The sequence below is a fragment of the Phyllostomus hastatus genome, unplaced genomic scaffold, assembly GCF_019186645.2.
Source record: "Phyllostomus hastatus isolate PE091 unplaced genomic scaffold, TTU_PhHast_1.1 phas_contig_65, whole genome shotgun sequence".
NCBI lineage: Eukaryota > Metazoa > Chordata > Mammalia > Chiroptera > Phyllostomidae > Phyllostomus > Phyllostomus hastatus.
Genome location: NW_025333932.1, coordinates 14,014,710 through 14,038,698, shown reverse-complemented (window position 1 = coordinate 14,038,698; position 23,989 = coordinate 14,014,710). Strand labels below are relative to the sequence as shown.

At 40.2% G+C, this 23,989-nt stretch overlaps 1 pseudogene; it reads left to right on the top strand.

Annotated features, from left to right (window-relative positions):
• The first annotated feature begins 21,972 nt into the window (after positions 1–21,972).
• LOC123825793 lies at positions 21,973–22,632 on the top strand (annotated as a pseudogene).
• Positions 22,633–23,989: the final 1,357 nt, after the last annotated feature.

Below are 23,989 nucleotides of genomic sequence, written 5' to 3'. Positions count from 1 at the left end.
CTCAGTTGGGTGGAACGTCATCCCATAAACCAAAATGTCACAGGTTCAATCCACAGTCAGGTCACATACCTAGGTTGTGAGTTCCATCTTTGGTTGGAGCACATATGGGAGACAACTGATCTGTGTTTCTTACATCAATGTCTCTCTGTCTCTCTCTCCCTCTCTTTCTTTCCCTTCCTCTCTCTCTAAAAGTCAATAAACATATCCTTGGGTGGGGATTTTTTAAAAAGTACTTTCTTGAGAATTATCAGTCCAGCACCCTTAGCCCTAGGACTGGCCCAGGATGGTTATCAGTGAGATAACTGGCAGTAGGGGCAATGGATGCCAGGAGGTCTGGTCAGTACCTGTGGTCTGGATAGTGGATGTCAGGGTGGATGCATATGTGAGTTCTTCAGGGAGGTCATCAGATGGCCTGGAAATGTGAGCACTTCAGGGAGTAATTAGAGGGCTATCAGGAGGTCCAGATGTACATCCAGGCATTAACAGGGCTGGAAAGTTCACGAAAGTTTAAGTGTACAGGCTAGTTAGAACAAGAATGATCTTTCTTCATGCCCTAACCTTCATCATATTAATAATTTTAGCAGCTTGGTAAAGTGACTCCATTTTATATACTCCCTGTCTTCACTCATTCCTCAAAGTCATCATGATATATTATTTTTATGGGAAAATATGAAACCGTATTGTTGGTTCATTGTTCATCTTCTTACTGGGGTATCCACAAAAGGCAATTTAATGTAATGTAGATGTTCACCCTAGATGTAACATTTTTATTTTCTTTGATTATTTTTTTTTGCTTCATAAGTTCTTTCCTATCTGAGATCACATCATTTATCTACTTGATTTTTAAAATTTGTTTGATAATTTTACTTTTTTATTAAATAATTTAATCCTTTTGGGACAACTTTCATTTTCTGGGTTCCAATATATGAATTTTCTTATTACTAACATTTACTAAAAGGGAAGACTGGTGTTAGGACATGACATGATGTCAAATAGAAGGAAGTCAGGGAGTGGGAATTACATTCCCCAGACCAAAGGGACACCACCTCCCATTCCTTCCTTGTGAGGCTTTACAAGTTACCTGGGCTGCCTTAAGTTTTAACTAAGCTAACGTTAATGAAATGGGCAGGTGACTTTAAGAAACTCCCACAGAGAAATAGCAGATAAAATTAATAATGCAAGCACAATTGATTGAAAAAAAAGCTTTAGCTCTGACACTTGTCTCTATGAATAAGCTTTTGGCAGCCATGTTGTTAAACAAGGTCTAATCAGATCTAACAAAAAAGTGCTGTCCCTCCAGGTTCAAAGTTATGATGAAACTATTTGAAATGTGAATTTCTGTGTCATTATTAATGAAGAAACTCACCTGCATGTATTGTGTCTTGAGAAGTAACATGATTAGGGAGGCATTAAAAAATATACACCCAAAAACATAAAGACAATCTTTTATAGTTTTTTCAGAAATTTTTGATATCAAGAGTTACTAAATCTGGCATTTAATGAAATTTTGCTAAGTTTAATATACGTATTTACAAGTCCACTTACTAATAAAGTTCCTCTCGAAGGAAAACTGTTTTTCCTTTCAGTGTGGTTCAGACTGAAATAATACATAAAGCTGTAAGGCACAAACACATTTGTATTCCTTTGTCACCAGTGTGGGAAGATACATAGAAAACATTGCTGAAGAATAAGAAACAGGTATTATAACATTAGGTAGTGTTAGATTTTATGTAGGGTTAGAATTGGGAGGGTATGTCAGCATTTCTGTCTGAAATTATCTTTGCTAGATGATGTTTCAAAAGATAAATTTTCAGCAAGAAAATCCTTCTCAGCTTGCCTCTTGGGGTGGTGGCCTTGCTCCCGCTCTGCAAGGCAAACATCCAGAGCCATCCATGTGTGTGTGGGGGGGGGGGGGGCGGGGCGGGGGCCTGAAGTGCTTGTAGGTCCACACTAGGACTCTGTGGGGACAGAAGAAGCCAATGGGTAAAACCTCCAGCACCCGCCGGGTCACCTTGGAGGAGGATGAAAATCAGAACATCACTGTGTTGAAGGGCATCTGGCTTACAGAAAATGTGATTGATCTGGTCATATGAAGGATATCTCTCCATCAGACTTGAAGTTTCAGCAGTATTCTGATGCTCATGGTGCCTCAGTTTCTGATGAATTGAAAAGATGAGTCACTAAAAACCTGGCATTGGAGCAACCCAAAAAAGAATCTGAAAATCAAAAACAACTAAGCAAGGCAAAGAACCACAGGAAAGGGCTCTTGTCAATGAGCAGTTGACCAGAGCTATTCTCCAAGAGAGGATATCAAATTGTTACAGAACAGAGTGGGGGGTGGGGGGGGCACTGAATGATATAAAAGACCGCCCCCTTTTTCTCCAGGGGTTCCTCCCCACCTACTGTGTTCATTTTGTCCACTGCCTGAGGAACAATGTCTCTTAATACCAGAGATCAGTGAAAAGGGAAGAAATTTACTATTTATTTGAAATAACACAAGCTAAAGTTCCCCACAAATGCACACAGTCCTCCCGGCACCCTCCATGTGGCAAAAGGGAGCACTTCCAAAGACTCATGCTTCTGACTCTCACCCAAGCTGCATGCTCCCAACAAAGACACCAAAGCCGTGTGGTACTAAACAGACACATGGTCCCAAAAAGAGAGAGACACCCAATGGCTGCTGTGCTTCCATTTAAATCCCAGCACCAATCTTCCTTTGCAGCCCCATTTCAGGCTCCTCTCACAATTGGCCACAGCTGCGAGCATTCTGATGCGGTGTGGTCCTGTGGTATGGAGCCAATTATCTCCAAGCTCTTCTGGACCCTATTACAAATCCCTATTTGGAGCTCCCCTGTTGGCTGCACCCTGTTACAAAATGAGGAGGAATGCGTTAAGGCAAAGCACCTGGCTAAGTTGCTGGAGGAGAAAGATTGAGTGATAAAGAGGCAGGATGCATTCTTTTTTTAAAAATATATTTTCTTGATTATGCTATTACACTTGTCCCATTTACCCCCTTTATTCCCCTCAGCCCTGTACTGCCCTCACCCACCATCATCCCCCAAACTTAGTTCATGTCTGTGGGTCATACGTATAAGTTCTTTCACCTCTCCATTTCCCATACTATTCTTAACTTCTTCCTCTCTATTTTCTTCCTACCATTTATGCTACCTATTCTTTGTAACTTTTCCCCCATTCTCCCCTTCTCCCTCCCTGCTGATAACCCTCTATGTGATCTCCATTTCTGTGAATCTGTTCCTGTTCTAGACATTTGCTTAGTTCACTTTTGGTTTTGTTTTTTTAGGTTCAGTTGTGAGTGTGTTCTCATTTTCTTAAATATATTTTATTGATTATGCTATTACAGTTGTCCCATTTCCCCCGTTCACTCCCCTACACACTGCACACCCCCTCCCACCCACATTTCCCCACTTTAGTTCATGTTCATGTGTCATACCTATAAGTTCTTTAGCTTCTACATTTCCTATACTATTCTTATCCTCCCCCTGCTTATTTTCTACCTAACTTCTTTTAAAAAATATATTTTATTGATTATGCTATTACAGTTGTCCCATTCCCCCTTTCACTCCACTCCACACTGCAAACCCCCTCCCACTCGCATTTCCCCACTTTAGTTCCTGTTCATGTGTCATGCTTATAAGTTCTTTAGCTTCTACATTTCCCATACTATTCTTGCCCTCCCCCTATCTATTTTCAACCTACAATCTATGCTACTTATTCTCTGTACCTTTTCCCCCTCTCTCCTTCTCCCACTCCCCTGTTGCTAACCCTCCATGTGATCTCCATTTCTGTGGTTCCATTCCTGTTCTAATTGCTTGCTTAGTTTCTTTTGGTTTTGCTTTAGGTGTGATTGTTAATAATTGTGAGTTTGCTGTCATTTTACTATACATGTTTTTTTTTTACCTTCTTTTCTTAGATAAATCCCTTTAACATTTCATCTTATAAGGACTTGGTGATGATGAACTCCTTTAACTTGACCTTATCTGAGAAGCACTTTATCTGTCCTTCCATTCTAAATGAAAGCTTTGCTAGATAGAGTAATCTGGGATATAGGTCCTTGTCTTTCATGACTTGGAATACTTCTTTCCAGCCCCTTCTTGCCTGTAAGGTCTCTTTTGAGAAATCAGCTGACAGTCTGATGGGAACTCCTTTGTAGGTGACTGTCTCTTTGTCTCTTGCTGCTTCTAGGATTCTCTCCTTCATTTTTACCTTGGCTAATGTAATTATGACGTGCCTTGGTGTGTTTCTTCTTGGGTCCAACTTTTTTGGGACTCTCTGAGCTTCCTGGACTTCCTGGAAGTCTATTTCCTTTGCCAGAATGGGGAAGTTCTCTTTTATTATTTGTTCAATATGTGTTCAATCTGTTGTTTTTCCCCTTCCCCTTCTGGTACCCCTATAATTCGGATGTTGGAACATTTAAAGATGTCCTGGAGGTTCCTAAGCTTCTCCTCATTTTTTTTGAATTCTTATTTCTCCATTCATTCCTGTTTGGTTGTTTTTTTTCTTCCTTCTGGCCCACTCTATTGTTTTGAGTCCCAGTTTCCTTCCCATCACTATTGGTTCTCCATGCATTTTCCTTCATTTCTTTTATGGTAACCTGCATTTTTTCATGTAATTTGCACCCCAAATCAACCAATTCTGTGAGCTTCCTGATCACCAGTGTTTTGAACTGTGCATCTGATAGATTGGCTATCTCTCAATCACTTAAAATGATGAGTCCTGGGGCATTGATCTGTTCTTCTGTTACAGACAAGTCTCTCTCTCCCTCTCTCTCTCTCTCTCTCTCTTTTGGTCTGGTCGCTCCTGTTACGGTGAGGGGCAGAGCCTTAGGTGTTCACCAGGGCTGGGCACCCCAGTTACTAGATTGTGATGTTGTATGTGGGGGCGGGGGCGGGGGCGGGGGCAAGAGGGAACACTGGCGGTAGTTCCATTCTCCGTGGGACCTCAGTCCCTTCTCTGGGATCCTGGGTTGTGCACTCTGCCCTGGTCCACAGTTGCCGGCTCCCTGGGTCTGCCAGCTGCCGCTTGCATACTCAGGGTCCACCCGCTGGGATCTTGCATGCCCCAGATGCCTTACATGCCCCCAGTTGCCTTATGTGCCCAACTCTCTCTGCTCTCCTCGCCACAACCTGTGCTGCAACCCGAGCCAGGCTGCTCCTCTCTGCCCCTCCTACCGGTCTGGATGAACGGGTCTACTTCAACTTCTTGGCTGTCTGACTTCCATTCAGATAAATTCTCTATCAGTTCTGGGTGTTATTCTGCCTCTAAATTTTTGTTGTTCTAATCTTGGTTGTGCGTGGAGGTATGGTGCATCCACCTATGCCTCCATCTTGCCAGAAGTCCCCATGTGTTGTCATTTTACTGTTCATAGTTTTGACCATCTTCTTTTTCTTAGATAAGTCCCTTTAACCTTTCATATAATAAGGGCTTGGTGATGATGAACTCCTTTAACTTGACCTTCTCTGGGAAGCATTATCTGCCCTTTTGTTCTAAGTGATAGCTTTGCTGGGTAGAGTAATCTTGGATGTAGGTTCTTGCCTTTTATGACTTCGAATACTTCTTTCCAGCCCCTTCTTGCCTGTAAGGTTTCTTTTGAGAAATCAGCTGATGGTCCTATGGGAACTCCTTTGTAGGTAACTGCCTCCTTTTCTCTTGCTGCTTTGAAGATTCTTTCCTTGTCTTTCATCTTGGGCAATGTAATTGTGATGTGCCTTGCTGTGTGCTTCCTTGGATCCAACTTCTTTGGGACTCTCTGAGCTTCCTGGACTTCCTGGAAGCCTATTTCCTTTGTCAGATTAAGGAAGTTCTTCTTCATGATGTTTTCAAATAAGTTTTCAATTTTTTTTTCTTGCTCTCCCTCTTCTCCTTCTGGCACCCCTATGACTTGGATGTTGGAACGTTTAAAGTTGTTCTGGAGATTCTTAAGCCTCTGCTCATTTTTTTGAATTCTTATTTCTTCTTTCTTGTCTGCTTGGATGCGTATTTCTTCCTTTAGTTCTTTATTTCACTTTGCATAGCCTTCACTTTTTCCTCTATTTTAAGACCATACTCAACTACGTCTGTGAGCGTCTGATTACCAGTGTTTTGAACTGTGCATCTGATAGGATGGCTAACTCTTCATCATGTAGTTGTATTCTCCTGGGGCTTTGATCTGTACTTTCATTTTTCACCATATTTCTTTGTCTCAGTGGACCTGTTATGTTGTAAGCGGCAGAAAGTTAGGGATTCTCCAGGGTGGGACAACCCTTGTCACCACATTGTTGTGCTGTATGTGGGGGAGGGGTCCAAGAAAGAACAATGCCACTTTTTCGGCCATTGGCTGGCTTTTGGTCACTTCTCCAGCTTCCTACAAGCAAACTGGTCCTTTCTGGTGCCGATACCCAGGTGGGTGGACTCATGCATGTCCAGGACCCCATCGGTCTCTCCAGCAAACTGTTCTGTGAGGCCTGGAATTTCTCCCACCATTGCAAATCCCACAGGTTTTCACTGAGGTTTGGAGGCTTTATTTCCCCATGCTGGAACCCTGGGTTGTGCAATCTGTCTTGCTTCCCAGTTGTTCCTCCCGGTTCATCCACAAGCAAATGTGGGACCGCCTAGTCCACCAGTTGCCACCTCGCCCACCTGTCTTCCTGTTGCTCCCTTTCCATGTACATCATCTCTGCCCCAGGCTGTCATCTCTGCCCTTCTTACCAGTCTGAATGAATGTTTCTTCTTTAACTCCTTAGTTGTCAGATTTTCATAGAGTTCTATTTTCTGGTGGTTCTCGTTATTTTTTATTTTTAAATTTGTTGTTGTCCTCCTTTTGGTTGTGTAAGAAGGCAAAGTGTATCTGCCTATGCCTCCATCTTGGCAGGAAGTCAGGTGTGCTCATTTTAAAATATTTGCTAATTAATACTTTATTCTCTATTGTCATCACTGAGGTCAACAAATTTTAACCACTTAGCTTTTTGTAAATGAAATGCTTAATTTGTCTTTAAATCCAATAACTCTTTTAAGTACGTGCCAGTGAAATAATCCATGAACTTCTCTGTGACAGTTGTTAATCACTGGTATTTCTAATCTCATTTATATCATTATAAAGTCATGTAAACATTTGACAGTATTTGAAATGGTTGTGCTTTTATGAAATAAAAATTGTCAATGTTGATGCAGTCTTCTCTTTAATTTCTCTGAAGAAAAACTTGCCCATCAATCATGCAGTTAATAAATTTCATATAAGAAAACATTACCTAGTATCCTTTTAATTTATAATTCCAGGCAAAGTAGTAGTTCCACCATAACATATATTTCTCATAAAATATCTTTAAAAAAGAAATTTGGTAAGGATTTTTTTTTGTATAAGCTATGGTTGCCTTTATGTTGGTAAAAAAAACACCTTATTTCACTTGTAATCATAAACATTATTCCAATAAAAGAGGTATATTTTCTCTCCTTTTTGTCTTCTTACATGATTGCAGTAAATTAAAATGAAATGGCTCTTACAAAGTCAGGGGAGAAAAGGAATAGAGAGAAACTCAATGCACCACAGTCTAGATAATTCTGCCCCACATGCTGGCCCGAGATGGGGACATGCCACAGTTTCCACTCCTTGCTCCAGTTTCCTTATTCCGGATCCCAGCCCCAAGCTTTCCTGGAGGGGAAGTTGCCTTATGATGGACCTTGGTTAGAAGAGAAAGTTGAATAGAAAATATAAAAGGTGGAGAGGGCTGCTTTCTGATTTTGTCATCACATTTTGGGTTTATTAACACTGCAACAGGTCCTTCATAGTTAATCCCTGATCTAGGCCTTGGCTTTTCAAATGATTGTTGATGAAACTATGATGTGCTTCTGTCAAGTCTGCTCTCTGGTGCTTCTCTTTAGTGGTCTTCTCTTTAAATAAGTTACTTTCTCACTAGTAAAAAAAATGTTTCACCTCTGGAATTAATATTGAAGTAATTATCTTTGTTCTGAAAGTTGATTTTATCTCCCTTCTCAGTCATGCTCTCTTTGTCCTGGTTGACACAGCACATGTACTGGTTGGCCAGAGCAGAGCAGCTGAGGGTCTGCTGGGCACTCTGGCAGTAAGACTGGAGAATGTTGGCTTGTAGATCTGCACAAACTGTCTGAAACTCATACAGCTTGAACTTTGCTTCCACCTCTTCAGCAGCTATCTGATATTGTTCAGTGGTGACTTCATAGGACTCTGAGCTCCTCTCCTCCAGGCTAGCTGGTTGCTCTTTTTAGAATGCATCCTGTCTTGGTCACCTGGGGTGGAGAGGACTTGCAGCAAGGCAGTGGCTGGAGGACCAGGTCGGGCCAGGTGGCAGCTGGCAGAGCAGACAGTCCCACATTTGTGTGTAAATAAACCAGGAGGAACAACTGGAGAGTGAGACAGATGGTGCAACCCGGGGTTCCAATGCAGGGAAATAAAGCCTCTAAACCTTTGACTGAAAAAAAAACCTGTGGGGGCTGAGGTGGCAGGAGAAATTCCCAGCCTCACAGAAGAGTTTGCTGGAGAGACTCACAGGGCCCTAGAATGTACACAAAACCACTCACCCAGGAATCAGCACCAGAAGAGCCCAAGTTGCTTGTGGGTAGTGGAGGAAGTGACTGAAAGCCTGCTGAGAGCTGAGCAAGGGGTATTGTTCCCTTTCAGACACCTTTCCCACATACAGCACCACAATGCAGTGACAATGGGTTGCCCTACCCTATTGAATACCTAAGGCTACACCCCTTAATACTTAACAGGCATGCTGAAACAAAAAAATATGGCCAAAATGAAAGAACAGATCAAAGCCCCAGGAAAATACAATTACATGATGAAGAGTTAGCCATCCTATCAGATGCACAGTTCAAAACACTGGTAATCAGACGCTCACAGACGTAGTTGAGTATGGTCTTAAAATAGAGGAAAAAGTGAAGGCTATGCAAAGTGAAATAAAGAACTAAAGGAAGAAATACGCATCCAAGCAGACAAGAAAGAAGAAATAAGAATTCAAAAAAATGAGCAGAGGCTTAAGAATCTCCAGAACAACTTTAAACGTTCCAACATCCAAGTCATAGGGGTGCCAGAAGGAGAAGAGGGAGAGCAAGAAATTGAAAACTTATTTGAAAACATCATGAAGAAGAACTCCCTCAATCTGACAAAGGAAATAGGCTTCCAGGAAGTCCAGGAAGCTCAGAGAGTCCCAAAGAAGTTGGATCCAAGGAAGCACACAGCAAGGCACATCACAATTACATTGCCCAAGATGAAAGACAAGGAAAGAATCTTCAAAGCAGCAAGAGAAAAGGAGGCAGTTACCTACAAAGGAGTTCCCATAGGACCATCAGCTGATTTCTCAAAAGAAACCTTACAGGCAAGAAGGGGCTGGAAAGAAGTATTCGAAGTCATAAAAGGCAAGAACCTACATCCAAGATTACTCTACCCAGCAAAGCTATCACTTAGAACAAAAGGGCAGATAATGCTTCCCAGAGAAGGTCAAGTTAAAGGAGTTCATCATCACCAAGCCCTTATTATATGAAAGGTTAAAGGGACTTATCTAAGAAAAAGAAGATGGTCAAAACTATGAACAGTAAAATGACAACACACTCACAACTGAACCTAAAAAAACAAAACCAAAAGCGAACTAAGCAAATGTCTAGAACAGGAACAGATTCACAGAAATGGAGATTACATAGAGGGTTTTCAGCAGGGAGGGAGAAGGGGAGAATGGGGGAAAAGTTACAGGGAATAGGTAGCATAAATGGTAGGAAGAAAATAGAGAGGAAGAAGTTAAGAACAGTATGGGAAATGAAGAAGCCATAGAACTTATATATACGACCCATGGACATGAACTAAGGGGGTTGGCAGGATTCTGGTGAGAGGTGTTGCAAGGCAGAGGGGATAAAGTGGGCAAAAAAGTGGACAACTGTAATAGCATAATCAATAAAATATATTTAAAATTTAATTTATTTTCCAAATAAAATAGGCAATTTTATGTATTGGTAAAGGGAATTTTTACAATAAATAAGAAAGTAAACAACTTGGGGGAAAATTAGTATTTGTAAAACAGATGTTTGGAAGTATTTCCATTAATATGTGTAGTGCAGCTGAAAAAATGATACAAGTGTGTCAACTATAAGAATGCTTATAGTTGCAAACTTTAAAACTTTTGAAATAGTATTTTCTGTTTTTTTTTAAAGATTTTATTTATTTATTTTTAGAGAGGGAAGGGAAGGAGAAAGAGAGAGAGAGAAACATCAATGTGCGGTTGCTGGGGGTCATGACCTGCAACTCGGGCATGTACCCTGACTGGGAATCAAACCTGTGACACTTTGGTTTGCAGCCCACACTCAATCCACTGAGCTATGCCAGCGGGGCTTGAAATAGTATTTTCTACCCCATCTAAACATCTTCCAAATGAAGAGTTTTTAATCTTTTTGTTAATCTTTTTGATGTTGTTGTTGTTTACCTAATGCCTACGTCAAGGTGAACTAAATTTCAACAAAATGTTTGGCATGATTCATGTCTGGGAATGAAAAAGAAGTATTATATTTGAGTTACTGAGACAACTTATACTTTGTCCACTTGTAGCAACAAACTTTTGACATGTGTTTTTCATCTTTGATAGCCATTAAATTTAAGTATTGAGTCCATTCAACTTACAACTCAAGCACTGAAAATATTATGTCACCATTATAACCAAGAGAAAAATAAGATGATCTCACAAAAAGCAAAAGAATTTTTTAATAGGTTGTACTTATTTACTTTTAGAGAGAAGGGAAGGGAGAGAGAGAAAGGGAGAGAAACATCATCAATGTGCAATCGGTTGCCTCTCACACATCCCCAGCTGGAGACCCAGCCTGCAACCCAGGCATGTACCCTGACTGGGAAATGAACCCTTGACCTTTTGATTCATGGGCTAGTACTCAAGCCACTGAGCCACACCAGCCAGGGTGAAAGAATTTGTATTACAACAAACATAATAAAATATCACTTTCATTTAAAATATTTATTTATTTTATCATTATCTACACTTTCCTTAATTTTTTCTTATGCCTATGAGTGTGCACAAAATGTCAGTACCATAAGTATGTAATTTATAAATAAATGTGTATAAATTTACACATAAATTTACTCTCCCTTGTTCAGTGGACATATAGGTTCAGATGTTTTGTACTAATCAAAATATGTGACCAAAAATGATAAAAAATCATTGGGTTGGTAAATGAGATAGAGAGCAATTTTTAGAGATAGTTAATCTAAGAGTAATTTCATATAACTGGAAGAAAAAACAGAGGCAATATAAAAAAATTGTTAATACTGTAACATAAAAAAGAAAAACTGAGAATAACTTAGTACAGAGACCAATAGTTCAACACATTTCAAAACCCAGCATGATATATTCATTTCAACAGTTGCTGGGTACCTACCATGCTTTGCATGTCCTTGGCAACAAAAAGATGAATAAGATGTGGTCTCCTGTCCAGAGCCTTCCACTGGGGAAAACAGAATATTTATGACCATGGAAAGTAGGGGAATGATGTGAATAAACAGATAATTTCTGTAAATATTGTAAAGTGTATACAAGAGGGTTCTATGAATAATATAAGATGGTGTCTTGTGGTGGTGGTACCTGAACTAAGCTTTCTTGAGAACACATTAGAGAATAGTATAATTGATTCATAACGAGGAATTTGAATAAATTGGAAGTACTTATTACAGTTGTTTCATTTTTTTCAATGAGGCAGAAAAATGTATAAGATAATTTGTGAAGATTTCTGCCTTTATAGTCTTCATAAAAGACCTTAAATGTTTTGATTGCTAAAGGTGTAAACTTCAATTATCTGGAACAATCCTCAGACTACACTTGTGCCAAATGAATAATATACTTTCTTTTACTCTCCCTTATTCAGTCAGCAGTTTTTGAACAGAGCTTTGTTTCAGGCATTGAGCTAAGTGCCAGAAATATACAGTCAGATAAGACACTTTTTCTGCCCTCGAGGGACTTCAAGTCTCATTGTAAACACCATCTTGTAAAGCTATATACAGAAATTAGTGTGAGAACTGATGAAATACAGGTTGGAATAAGGTACATGCCAGTGTTGAAGGCAGAAAAGTGGTCTACATCAGAGAGGCTTTCTAGAAGAAGCTAACTAGGTCTTGAAGAACAAAGAAGGCTTTGCCAAGAAGGTTGAGAAGGAAAAGACATTTTAGGGAGAAGGAACAGCATGTGCAAGTACAAGGAAGCCTGCCACCATTTTCTAGGCTCTTATAAATGGTTTTTTATTCACATTATTGTTTATCATTACTCCTCAAGTTCTAGCTTACTTAGACTAATTTTGTGAGATCAAGATTTACAAAATGTCCGTTTGAAGCATGTGTACAATCTGGTTAGACTTTGAGCAAATTTAGACCTATATTCTACACCAACAATGGTCAAGTTAAGCACTCATACAGGTTGGAGGAATTAGATTCCTCATGGCTGTTGTCCTCAGAAGTGTGATGTCATTGGTGGTTGTAGTAGTGACTGGACTTCGTAGCTTCACTGGACCTGGGTGCCAATCATCACCTCCCTCGCAATGTCCTTCACCTAAGGAAACCTCTCCCCTAACCACACTTATGGTCTCACCGCTACTAACTGAAGAGAATAACCTAGAGAACAACAGCACAAATCCCTTTTGGGCCAATAAGATTGTCTTTCTGAGAATATGAGGTTAAGATATTTTGCTATGAACCCTTCCTTGGTGGTAAAGGGTCCTGAATAAGATGTGTAAACCCCGGGCCTACTAGTTGACAGAGAGAAATTCACCCATCAGTACCCAAAATGTCAGTTGTTTGAGAGCTGTACCTATGGGCACAGGTGGAGGAAACACAGGCATCATAGGATCACCTGCCCAAGACATAATAGAGAAGCCAGGGGTCTGGTATCTCCATCCAAGTTTGAGGTACCACAAAATAGTTATGTAGCTTCCCACTCCAAAGTCACTTGCCTGTGAGGCCAAGAAGGACATTCCAATACACCAGGTGTAAAAGGGGGTTATTTGAAAGCTACAGGGAAATCTCACATAATGCTACGGTAGAGAGTACCACCAGGTCTCATAAATACTGAAAACATTCAGACAAGCTGTTTTTCTTCTTTCTTCTTTTCAGGAAGCAGGATTTCTCTTCTCTGCAATTGTATGTCATACCTCCATTTTGTTCTTTTTTTTATTTTATTTTAATCATTGCTCAAGTACAGTTTTCTCAATTTTTACTCCCAATCAAGCCCACCCACCCATCCCTTCCCACTTTCCTCCCATTACCACCCTTCCCCTAGTTTTTGTCCATGTGTCCTTTAAACTTGTTCCTGTAAACCCTTCCTATTCTCCCTTGAAATTCCCTCTTCTCTCCCCTCTGGTCACTGTCAGCCTGTCCTCTATTTCAGTGTCTTTGACTATATTTTGTTTGTTTCTTTGTTTTGTTGTTTAGGTTTCTGTTAAAGGTGAGATCATATGGTATTTATCTTTCACTGCCTGCCTTATTTCATTTCGCATAATGCTTTCCAACTGCATCCATGCTGTTGCAAAGGGTAGGAGCTCCTTCTTTCTTTCTGCTGCATAGAATTCCATTGTGTAAATGTACCATAGCTTTTTGATCCATTCATTTACTGATTGGCACCTAGGTTGCTTCCAATACTTGGCTATTGTAAAGTGTACTGCTATGAACATTGGGGTGCAAAGGTTCTTTTGGATTGGTGTTTTAGTGTTCTTAGGATATAGATCCAGCAGTGGAATTTCTGGGTCAAAAGGCAGATCCATTTTTAGTTTTCTGAGGAAGTTCCATACTGTTTTCCATAGTGGTTGTACCAGTGTGCAATCCCACCAACAGTGCACTAGGGTCCCCTTTTCTCCACAACCTGTCCAAAACTTGTAGTTTGTTGCTTTGTTTATGATGGCCATTCTGATTGGTGTAAAGTGCTATCTCACTGTAGTTTTAATTTTCATCTCTCTGATAGCTAGTGACACTGAGCATCTTTACATGTGTCTCTGGATCCTCTCTATGTCCTCCTTGGAGAAGTGTCTGTTCAAGTCCTTTGCCCATTTTTTTAATTGTGTTGCTTGTCTTCTTAGAGTGGAGACATGTAAGCTCTTTATATATTTTGGAGATTAAACCCTTGTCTGAGGTATCATTGGCAAATATGTTTTCCCATACAGTTGGTTCTCTTTTTATTTTAATACTGTTTTCTTTATCTGTGCAGAAGCTTTTTATTTTGATGAGGCCCCATTTGTTCATTCTTTCTTTTATGCCCCTTGCTCTAGGGGACATGTCAGTAAAAAAGTTTCTGCGTGAAATATCTGAGATTTTCCTACCTACATTCTTCTCGAGGACTTTAATGGTGTCATGGTTAATATTTACATCTTTTATCCTCCTTGAATTAATTTTTGTATAAGGTGTAAGTTGGTGCTCTAGTTTCATTTGTTTGCACGTAGCTGTCCAATTCTCCCAACACCATTTGTTGAAGAGGCTATTTTTATTCCATTTTATGTTGCTGCCTCCTTTGTCAAATATTAATCGACCATAGAGACTTGGGTTTATTTCTGGGATCTGTGTTCTGTTCTATTGGTCCATGTGCCTGTTTTTATGCCAGTACCAGGCTGTTTTGATTACAGTGGCCTTGTAGTATAGTTTAGTGTCAGGTATTGTGATGCCTCCAACTTGGCTCTTCTTTCTCAAAATTGCAGCAGCTATTCAGGGTCCTTTATGGGTCCATATAAATTTTTGAAGTGTTTGTTCTATGTCTGTGAAATAAGCCATTGGTACTTCAATAGGTATTGCAGTGAATGTGTAACTTGCTTTGGGTAGTATGGACATTTTGATGATATTAATTCTTCTAATCCATGAACATGGTATGTGTTTCCATTTGTTTATGTCTTCCTTGATTTATTTCCTCAGTGTTATGTAGTTTTCTGAATACAGGTCTTTTACCTCTTTGGTTAGGTTTATTCCTAGATATTTTGTTGTTATTTTTGCTATTTCAAATGGAATTTTTTCCTTGATCTCTGCTTCTGCTGTTTCATTGTTGGTGTACAGAAATGCCTTTGATTTCTGGATATTGACTTTGTATCCCGCTGTTTTGCCAAATTCACTTATTAAGGCAATCAGCTTTTTGCCTGAGTTTATAGGATTTTCTGTGTACACAATCATGTCATCTGCAAACAGTGACAGTTTTGTTTTCTCCTTTCCAATTTGGATGCCTTTTATTTCTTTTTCTTGCCTGATCACTGTGGCTAAAACTTCCAGTACTATATTGAATAGAAGTGGTGAAAGTGGACAGCCTTGTCTTGTTCCTGACCTTAGTGGAAAAGATTTTATTTTTGCCCATTGAGTATGATGTTGGCTGTAGGTCTCTCATATATGGTTTTTATTATGTTGAGGAATGCTCCCTGTATTCCCACTGCGCTGAGTGTTTTTATCATAAATGGGTGTGGTACCTTATCAAATGTTTTTTCTGCATCTATTGATATGATCATGTGGTTTTTGTCTGTGCTTTTTTTATGTGATGTATTACATTTATTGATTTGCAAGTATTGTACCATCCTTGCATCCCTGGAATGAATCCCACTTGGTCATGATGTATGATCTTTTTGAAGTATTGTTGGATGCAGTTTGCCAGTATTTTGTTGAGGATTTTAGGATCTATATTCATCAGCGATATTGGCCTGAAGTTTTCTTTCTTTGTTGTGTCTTTATCTGGTTTTGGAATTAGGATGATGTTGGCTTCATAAAAAGAGTTTGGGAGTCTTCCATCTTTTTCGTTTTTTGGAATAGTCTGTGAAGGATAGGGGTTAGCTCTTCCTTCAATGCTTTGTAGAATTCTCCTGTGAAACCATCTGGTCCAGGGCTTTTGTGTGTTGGGAGATTTTTCATTACTGCTTCAATTTTGTCTGCTGTTACTGGTCTGTACAGGCTTTCTGCTTCTTTTTCATTGAGTTTTGGAAGATTAAATTTTTCTAGAAATTTGTCCCTTTCATCTAGGTTTTCAAATTTCTTGGCATACAGTTCTTCATAGTAATTTCTTACAATCCTTTGTATTTCTGTGGTATCAGTTGCAATCTCTCCTCTTTCATTTCTTTTTTTTTAAAGATTTAATTTATTTATTTTTAGAGAGGGAAGGGAAGGAGAGAGAGAGAGAGAGACATCAATGTGCGGTTTCTGGGGGTCATGGCCTGCAACCTAGGTATGTGCCCTGACTGGGAATTGAGCCTGCGATGCCTGGTTCGCAGCCCGCGCTCAATCTACTGAGCTACACCAGCCAGGGCCCCTCTTTCATTTCTGATTGTGTTTATTTGGGTCTTCTCTCTTTTTTTCTTGATGAGTCTGCTTAAAGGCTTGTTGATTTTGTTTATCTTTTTAAAGAACCAACTCTTGGAGTGATTGATCCTTAGAATTGTGCTTTTAATCTCTATGTCATTTAATTCTGCTCTGATCTTGGTTATTTCATTCCTTCTACTTGCTCTGGGCTTTCTTTGTTGTTGTTCCTTGAGTTCTTGTAGTCGTAGGGTTAGGTTGTTTGTTTGAAATGTTTCTATCTTTTTAGGTATGTCTATATCGCTATGAGCTTCCCTCTCAGGACTTCCTTTGCTGTGTCCCATAAGTTTTGGTTTGTTGTGAGTTCGTTTTCATTTGTTTGAGAAACCTTTTGATTTCTTCCCTAATTTAATTCTTGACCCATTCATTGTGTAATAGAATGCTATTTAATCTCCATGATTTTGAGTGTTTTGAGTTTTTTCCCTTGGGATTGCTTTCTAGCTTCAGTCCCTTGTGATCTGAGAAAGTGCTTGGTATGATTTCAATTTTCTTGAAATTGTTGAGACTTGTTTTGTGTCCTATCATGTGGTCTATCTCTGAAAATGTTCCGTGTACATTTGAAAAGAATGTGTACTTACTTTCTTTGGGGTAGAGGGCTCTGTATATATCAGTTAAATCCCTTTCATCTGGGGTATTGTTCAATGCCACAATATCTTTGTTGATATATTTTTTTTGGAATATCTGTCCACTTTTGACAGTGGGGGGTTAAAATCACCCACTATAATTGTGTTGCTGTCAATATTTTTCTTGAAGTCCTCTAATATTTTCTTTATGTATTTGGGTGCTCCTATGTTGAGTGCATATATATTTACAATATTTATGTCTTCTTGGTGGATTCTTCCCTTGAGTATTATGAAGTGACCTTCTGGGTCTCTCTTTAAGGCCCTTTTTTTGAAGTCTATTTTGTCTGATAAGAGTATTGGTACCCCAGGTTTTTGTTTTTCCTGTCTATTTGCATGGAATATTTCTTTCCAGACCTTCACTTTCAGTCTTTTTAGATCTTTTATCCTGAGGTGGGTCTCTTGTAGGCAGCATATGTGTGGGTAATGCTTTCTTATCCATTCAGCTATTCTATGTCTTTTGTTTTGAGCATTTACTCCATTTACATTTCAGGTTATTATTGATAGGTACTTATTCATTGACATTTGTTCATACTTGTGTTCCCCTCTCACTCTCTTCCTTCTTTTCCTTAAAGCAGTACCTTTAGCATCTTTTGTAGAGCTGGTTTGGTGGAAGTGTGTTCTTTTAGACTTCTTTTATCTGGGAAGCTTCTTATTTGGCCTTCTCTCTTGATTGAGAACCTTGCTGGGTAGAGTAGCCTTGCTTGCAGACCTCTGGTTCTCATTACTTGGAATATTTCTTGCCATTGTCTTCTGGCTTGGAGTGTTTCCATTGAGAAGTCAGCTGTAAGCCTTATTGGGGCTCCCTTGTATGTTACTTCCTGTTTCTCCCTTGCTGCCTTTAAGATTCTCTCTTTGTTTTGAAGTTTTGCCATTTTAATTATGATGTGTCTTGAGGTGGACCTCTTTGAGTTCCTCTTGATTGGGACTCTCTGTGTTTCCTGGATTTGTGTGACTTTTTCTCTCATCAAATTAGGGAAGTTTTCCATCATTACTTTGTCAGATAGGTTTTCTATCCCTTGCTCTTCTTCTTCTCCTCTGGTAACCCTATTATACAGATATTATGTTTCATATTGTCTTGAATTTCTCTTAATCCCTCTTCATTCTTTCTGAGCCTCTTTTCTTTTTTTGCTTTTTCTGTGTGTTTTTTTCTACTTTGTCCTCCAATTCACTAATCTGGTCTTCCACTTCATCGATCCTGCTTTTCATTCCTTCTACTGTGTTTTCAGTTCAGAAATTGTATTCTTCATTTACTCTTGGCCCTTGTTGATATTTCCTATTTTCTTTTTCATGTAGATGTAGTTTGCAGTTAGCTCACTGTAGCTTCCCTGTAGCTTCTGGTAGCTCATTGTGAGTTCATTGAGCTTCCTGATAATCATTTCTTTGAACTCAATATCTGATAGTTGAGTTGCCTCTATTTCATTTGGCATTTTTCTGAGGCTTCCGCCTTTCCCTTCATTTGGGGATTGTTTCTTTGTCTTCTCATTGTTCTTGAGACTCTTCTTGTTAGCCTCTGTTTCTCAAATTCATCTGTTCTGGTTCCCTGTGATTATGGTGTGAACTTCTGTGGTAGAATACCTGTGAGATTCAGTGGTGCAGTGTCCTTCATGTATTCTGATGTTCACAGCTTCCCCCTACTCTTTTTTGGGATCCGTTGGAGGAGTAAGGCCAAATGGTTTAAGACTCCAAGACAGTATTCTATGATATTCACAGTAGCAGCCAGTAGAGAAGAGATGGGAGATCCTTTGGCTATATATAGTGTTAACCATGATCTTCCACCTTACTAGTCACATTTAGAAAAGATGCAAAGAAGATAAAATTCTTATTGGGGAGGAAAGGATTGTTAGTTGGTTCTAGAAAGCTGTGAGGCTGTGGGAGGTAATATTCTGATGTAGGGTGGGAGTAAAGAATAATAAATAGAGGTAATTTTTAAAAGAATAGAGACAATCCCCACAATAGTAGAGTTCAGGAAATTGCAAAGTGGGCTGAGATCTGGGAGGTGTGTTGTGTAGTATTTACAATTGTATGAACTAGGTCTTATTTACAGTAATATTAAAGCAACAATCATGTGGCAGAATCTATGAGATCTAGATAACAAGAATAAGGAGTATAGAACCTTGAGAGGTGTACTAATGGAACACAAATGAAGGACAGTAAAGTATCAACATACTGTGAATGAGATAACAGGGGGAACTTATGAAATGACAGTGTAACCAGCCAAGCGAAGAAGATTATACCAAAAGAAAAAGAATACCAAAATACTATTAAAATAAAAAATGTAAGAAAGGGAGAAAAAGATAATACAAATTTGCAGTAACTTGCAGGCTCAAAAAAAAAAAGGGAAAAAAAGCAGAAGATGGAGTGCTGGAGAGATAAATTTGGAGTGGAATGAATAACACTAGTATGAAAGGAAGAGAAACTTAAAGAATTGAGAGATATAAAAATAATAAGAATTAAAAAATAAAAAGTCACTTAAAAAACAAGATAAAATCAAACAATCAAACAGCAACAACAGCTAAAAAAAAAAAACCAAAAGAAAACAAAAAACCCTCTCTTGTTGGTTTCTAACTGGCCAAACCAGTTTTTCTGATCTTACTGGCTTCAGTAGGTGAGTGACATTTGGAATGCTTTTCAACTCTTCCTAGTCAGAACTCAGTCAGTTTCTGGCTACTGTCCCCAGGACTAGTAGCGCGCTCTCCCCAGAGTGGATCCGATGCCTTCCTACAGGACCCTGAGTGTGGATATGGGAGCTCCCAAGCACGCTCTCTGGAGCTCACTGCTGAGGTCTCCTGGGCTCCAGGGCCCCACAGAATGCCAGCATCTTTTCCAGATTCATGGTGCAAGCTCCGGGGATCGCAAGGGGTCACGCCCTTCCCCCAAATTTCACCTTGGTGGGCTCTGGGCTCTGTGTTCTCAGGAAGTACCTGAGTCTTTTCTGGGTTCATGATGTAAGCTCCGGGAATCCTGAAGGGGCACACGCTTCCCCAAGTTCACCACCACAGGCTCCACAAACCCGAGAACACCCTTTCCCTTTCCTCGTTCAGGGCTGTAGGGTCTGGGTCTTCAGAACCACACTCTCATCGGGTTGGGGGCTCAGGCACACGGCCAGGCCGCCCCTGGTCACGCAGGCTGGGGCACTCACCCTTCCCAGGGCTGTGTGTGGGTGCTCGCAGCCCCTGTGTGACTGTCTCCCAGTCTTACTCCCCTCTCTGTGCCTTCAAGCAACAAGGCCTCCCCTGGTGCTGCTCAATCCTTGATGTCCAGGGAGGGAGTGGTGACTCTGCTCTCCCAGGTGCCCTGAGGCAGACCCCGGAGCACCGGGCCTGGGGGCTGCAACCTTCCTGGTCCCCGAGCTGATCCCTGTGCCCTTATTATCCTGAAGTAATCTCCTTACCGTCTGGTTTTTCAATGTCTGCTATAATTTTTGATGTCCTGTTTTCATAAATGTTGCGATATCCTAGGCCCCTTGATCTGTTCATCTGCAGATCCGAAAGTTTCTCTCCCCTGCATAGGGGAAGGGGACTGCGCTCCCTCCAACAAAGCCACCATCTTCCAATCACCTGTTCTTCTTTTACAAGAGCCTCCACCAGGCTCTGGAGCCACTTTGGCTCAGATATGACATGCTGTTACCATTTAGTAACTACTCCTGTTCATCAAGTCAATACTCTGTCCCTTAGTTTGAGTTCTTGCACTCATCAGTGTACCTGTTAAACAGGTAACATTTTGGATACTGGTGGACAGAGTTCCTCTCTGCAAACTAGCAGTCCAGGAGTTTAGATATCTAATTTAGGATCCACCAAGAGTTCAAAGCAAAACATCTTACCTCAGTTGACAAAATATTCTAGACAGTACAGTTGCTGGAGCATTTGTAAGAACTGGCAAGTATTGGTCCAGGGACAGCAAAGACCTGGCTCAGCCAGGATGTCATCACTGAGGGGCACGTCAGAAGCATGTTGCAGTCACATTACAATGAGATGGAGGTAGGCAAAATGGGACGGGAAAGCTTGCCTTGTTGCAGAAGTGAGCAGCATCATCCAGGTAGGGCAGTAGAGAGAGGAGGTGCATGAGGCTCAAGGTGAAATGGAATGTGATATCAATGTGTTACAGCAATCAAGCAAATAGGCAAGCTGTAAATCAGGGCATGTATGGGTGAGCAGTAATTTTCATCAAGGAGAATCTGCTGAAAGTGGTCTCTGATTTCAGAGCAGCTCAGAGCTATTGGACACCAGTCCTGCTTCTGGACCATGAAGAGCCTCTTGGAGTCAAAGTGGTCTGGGGCCAGCAGGGAGCCTTCAGGGCTGCTGTCCAGTAGGGACAAAGTTGCCCTTCATCTTCTGCAGACTTGAATTTCAATTGTCCCTGATCCCCATAAGGGCTCTGATGAGTCAGATCCCATTGGAGCCAGTCTAGCACCCTGGAGGGGATTTTTAAAAAATTATTTATTGATTTTAGAGAGCAAGAAGAAGTGGGTGAGAGAGAGAGGGGAGAGAGAGGAGAGAGGGGAAAAAGAGGAGAGAGGGGAGAGAGAGAGAGATTTGTTGTTCTACTTATTTATACATTCATTTGTTGATTCTTGTATGTGCCTTGACAGGGGATCGAACCAACAACTTGGTGTACCTGGACAATAAGTAACTGAGTACCAGCCAGGACAAAGGGGATTTCATTCTGCTGAATGTCAAAGTTATGGTCTATTACCCAAGTTTAGTTTCTTCTTGATACTTATCACCATCTGACAATCTTATTTGCTCATTTGCTTATTGTCTGTCTCTCCCCAGGAAAATGTAATTTCCCTTAGAGAAGAGACTTTGATTTGCTGCCATTGCTGTGTTTTATAACACCTTGAACAATGTTTGGTTCTTAGTATGTTTTCAATAAATACTTGTTGAATATATAAGTAAAGTCCATGAACTCGGAAACATGGCCATGGGCCAAGAGCCTGAATGAACAAGTCCAAGTCCTGGAGATCCTCACAGTTTTGATTAACATGTCTAAGTTTAACTTGGGATAGTGGTAGACAGTGTGCCACACATGAGGTACCACATCCCTGATGAATGTCCATGTAACTTGAAGGAGGTAAGCCCAGGCAGAGGCACCTACACCTGACATATACCTTTTTATTGCTTGCTGGCTACCAGAGGAACAGCAGCAAGAAAGGCACTCTCCCTTTCACTTCTGTGATGAGAGAAACAGAGTACTAATTGCTGCCACATGTGGGAGCTGTTGTAACCTGTAAGGTCTTTAGTATTAGTTCATATCTTGCCAAAGCATGCATCCTGTATGTAGGGTCCACTCCACTTAAGAATTCTTCCTGAGGAAATATCCACAAGGAAGAGGTCCAAGGCACTGAAAAGACAGGTTGAAATTTATGAGTTTTCACCCAAGGTGACCTTGTCGTGGCCAAAGTGATCTCCCAACCTCTTGACCACTGCTGAAAATGAAGTATGGGTGATGGTAGCACATAGTGAATCTGGTGTTCAGATGGTTCCCATTAGCTGGTGTGAGGTGCTATGCCCTAAGACCTACATAAAGAATCCTGGAACGTGGCTTGAGGACAGCCTGATATCTTGCAGATGTAAGCATCCATATTTTATCCCAAGGAAGGGGGTAAGCTGCTTCCAAAAGTACATATATGGAAGGACGACTCCAGGAACAAGCCGTAGAAAAGTCTGCCAGAAACTTATTCTGTAGGTGGGACATTTTTCTTATGAAATTTTCAGTGTATTTCATTCTCTTGAGTAATAAATTTCTCTTTTGAAGTCTCTGCAAGCAACTGTATAATGTTGGAAATAGCCCATTCTTTCTGGCAATCTTATAAATGTTTTTTGTTTGTTTGTTTTTTGCTGTAACAAAGAAAACATTTTTATTAAAAGAAAAAATAAAATATAATGTTTAAATTTAAATATGCCTTGAAGACTTACCTGGGTGTCAACAAGTCACTGACCTTCCACCCTATCCACACCCAAATTCTGCCCTTAACTCTGATATTGCAATTGCTCTAAGAAGATAAAACATAACTGTGCCCTTCTGGAGAGAAGAATATGCATCTACTTGTTTCTATTGAATGAGTCCTCAGCCACAGATATGTTCTCTTTCCAGCCTGCTTCTGAGATGTCTATCTAGTGCCTAACCCCTCTGACCCCCCAGTGTTCAAAGATAATAAAACATTTATCAGGGAAGTGTAAGTGAGCATATTTTCAGGAAAGAGATGAAATTTCTCCAGATACTTTGTTTTTTTGAAGAGCAGCCACATGGCTCATTGCACATGGAGCACAAGTTTACTAATTAACACACAGCCTTACCCAGAGTCAGCCTCCTTGCCTACTTCTTCTTCCATTCTTAGAAACCCGTTAGAATGAATACAAATTTGGCTCAGCACTTCTGGACATGTAGTATGGCACCATTCCTTAGTGTGAACACCACCATTCTTGCAAGATATGTTTCTTCAGATGGTGTTATCAGAGGGAACTGATACTTAACAATAGTAAGTTTGGTAGATGTTAAGAGGATGTCTACTTTCTATGATGACATTCCACATAATATCCTTTGAAAGCAAGAAGTCAGAGTGAATTTCATTAAGATGCAGAATGAAATAATCAGCTTTATAACCCAGTAGTGATATTTGCATTAGGGTTAAGTCGATCAACAGGTATTTTTTGAGAACCTCTGATATAAAACAATCTGAGAAAGGGAATGTATATGACACAGGAAAATGTGTGTTCTAGGTTTGGAAGATCTATTTGGCAAGACAGGCTGCATGTTCATTTTTAAAAAACAAGGAAACTATTAAAAAGTTCATAGGAAGAAAAGATGACTTTTATCAGAAGTGCTCACTCAGGGATTGGGAGAGCAGACAGGATTTAGGACAGGCTTTGGAGATTAAATAAAAAAAAATTATAGCCGGGGCTCTTATGCAATTCTGGGAAACATGGAAAGAGATGGCTGATGAGTGTTTTCAACAACTGAAAATTGGAAAGGTTAGAGTTTACTAGTAAGTTGGAAAACTTATTTTGCAATTTAAGATCCTTTAAAAATTGTCCCATCATAA